General features: G+C 38.1%; 1 pseudogene; it reads left to right on the forward strand.

Annotated features, from left to right (window-relative positions):
• The window catches only part of LOC101567551, a 45,479-nt pseudogene that overhangs the window by 41,689 nt on the left and 1,155 nt on the right, over window positions 1–2,635 (forward strand).

The raw sequence follows: 2,635 nt of genomic DNA on the forward strand, positions 1-2,635 counted from the left end.
TTTTTTTTGCTGTGAATTAAATTCAGGACCTTGTGTTACGCAGGCAGGTGCTTATGCCCCTGAGCTGTATCCCTGTCCCAAGACAAACACTTCTAATTCAACCTTACCGGCACAGGGCTTTGCCGTAATGAACAAAAAGAGATCTTAAGGTGATAAAAGAAGTATGTAATAAGGATGAAAAGGATGATACATAGATTTTATTTCATATAGATTAAAAAAGAAGGGCAATCATAGTAATTCTCTATATGCTTTTCCAGAAAGATTTAAACATTTGATTTGTTGATGTCTTCTATGCTTTCCCAGCTACCAAACAGCAGGTTTCAAAGTAGACATACTGCTAGTCTTTATACGTGATATGTTCCTTTAATGTCATTAATTGTCTAATAGCATTATTTGCAAAGCAATGCACTTATCTTCTAAAAAGTTTGGGTGATCCTAGCAATTGCTTTGCTCCCCCTAATCACTGACCACACGTTCACAGTATATTTAAAGTGGACTTCGCTTTCACCTTATTGTTCACCTTTATGTTCTGGAGAAGCAGTATAATGAACTGGTCTGGAAGACACGATGAAGCTAGAAAGGCAAGCAGCATTTTTGCTTTATCTCTTCCTAGTGCATCTTGAAATGTAAGTAGCTACCGCATTCTCACTAGCTGCATGAAAAGCGAAAACAGATTGAAGAGATGGAGGAAGCAAACATGGGGAAAAGAAACAGAGAGACGGATTCCGAGAGACACTGAGAATTTCTTATGCGGTTCTACCAATCACTGATGCGCGACATGTAAAAGACAACATGAGAGAGTGTGGTAGCTGAGTGGCAATGGGGCTTGAGAAAACTTTGATAGCAAAGGTGGGAATTAGAATCTGGTGGACACTGAGAAAATTTACCTAGTATCAGTTGTTACTGCTAATAGCTCTCCATATCCATTAGGTATTATAAGTAATCTAAAGGCAATTTGAAGTACAAAGAAACCATCCACAGGGATTTTGGTATGCATGGAGTACTGGGTCCAGTCTCCTGTGAATATGAACGCATGAACGCCTGTATAGGGGAGGTAGAGCAGCCTAAGTGCCTCGCTAGCTTCACTGTGGGTACAAATCTCGCCATCACTAATGAAATGATCTGAGAGTATTTCCATGTAAGCTGGATGAAGAGAATAACAAATAAAATAATATGCATTATACCTGAAGCAATTGTTGCCTGACAAGCCTTGCTCTACTGAGATGCATTTAGTACTTACAATATTTCTATGATAGGGCCCAGGGGGTAGCTCAGTGGAACAAATGCTTGCCTGGAAGTAAAAGGGCCTGAGTTCAATCCCTGGTACCACCATAAAAAATATTCCTATGATAGATAATGCTATAACTACCATTAACCAAATTTTTAGCTATCCTCTAGGCAGTGGTGATACCACAGTGAACAGTAACAACAACAACAACAAAGTAAAGATTAAAATCAAGTCATTTGATGCCTTGCCTTGTATTAGAAGTTCTGCTTTGAAAACATAGACAGTGTTTATTCCATCAGACATTGGTAAGATAGGGAAAGAAAATAAAGAAGAAAGCTTACAGAAGAGGAGAATGCACTGTGTAGGTTGGTATTTTAAGTAGCATTATCTTAAAATCCTGAGAAAAACATAACATTTGCCTGAACATCTGTAACATTTGCAGCATTCGACAGAATTGTACAGAAAATGCTATAGAGAATCCTGGAATGATAATTTTTAAAGCTTGGGTAGTGAAGGCCAAATCACGGCAGAAGCTAGTGAGCGACATGATATTGCAATGGTGTGAAGGGCCCTGTTGGGTAAGAGCAGGAGTGCATGGATCTTCACAAGTTGGTGAAAAACAAGCAAGCAAATGCAAAGATTTATTGTGTGCCAGCAGGCAGCTATAGTGACTAAGGAATGGATCTTTCTTAGTGAAGGCAAACAGAGTTAGTGAAGGTGTAATCTGACAAAAATAACATGAATTATTTTTCATGATATTATTAGAAGCCCAATTTTATGGTCAAGAGATTAACTTCATTGGAAACTTTACACTGGAGAGTGACAAACTGATGTCAAGACTTCTTGAATCATACCAAGTCGGTGCCTGGTTTTACGTCTCACAGACCTATGCATTCACATAAGGGGAGTCTGCAAAGTTTAGTGGATTCTAATTGCTAAATGATGGCATTTTGAGATGTTGCTTTCCTCTTTGTTACCACCAATATTGGCTCAACCTCTTAGTAATAAGATGACTTGATAGAAAATCGTTATTGTGCTTGCCCATGATAATCAGACCCAACAATGTTCACAGAAAGAAGAAAACTTTTCATCTTGTTGTTCCTAGGAAGGAGGAAAGAAACTTTATGAATGGTCTTCCCACATATTTGTGCGTGCATTTTGTAATCCAGAACTAAACATGTGTGAGCTGATAATTCCTCTAAAGGAAGTAACCATAATCACTAAGAGTGAACCAGGTCCTGTTTAAGTGGACACTGTACTCAGCCACCCCCAAAAACATGTATGCTGTTTAGGTGAGAATTTCTAAACAAACTGAAGGTTCTATCAGGAAAGAAAATTGTGGGAAAGGATTTTCTATAGGCAGCCTGTACAATTCATTATAAATCATTATTTATTTATTTATTTATT

This window comes from Octodon degus, unplaced genomic scaffold (assembly GCF_000260255.1).
Source record: "Octodon degus isolate 3935 unplaced genomic scaffold, OctDeg1.0 scaffold00143, whole genome shotgun sequence".
In the NCBI taxonomy this organism is placed as follows: domain Eukaryota; kingdom Metazoa; phylum Chordata; class Mammalia; order Rodentia; family Octodontidae; genus Octodon; species Octodon degus.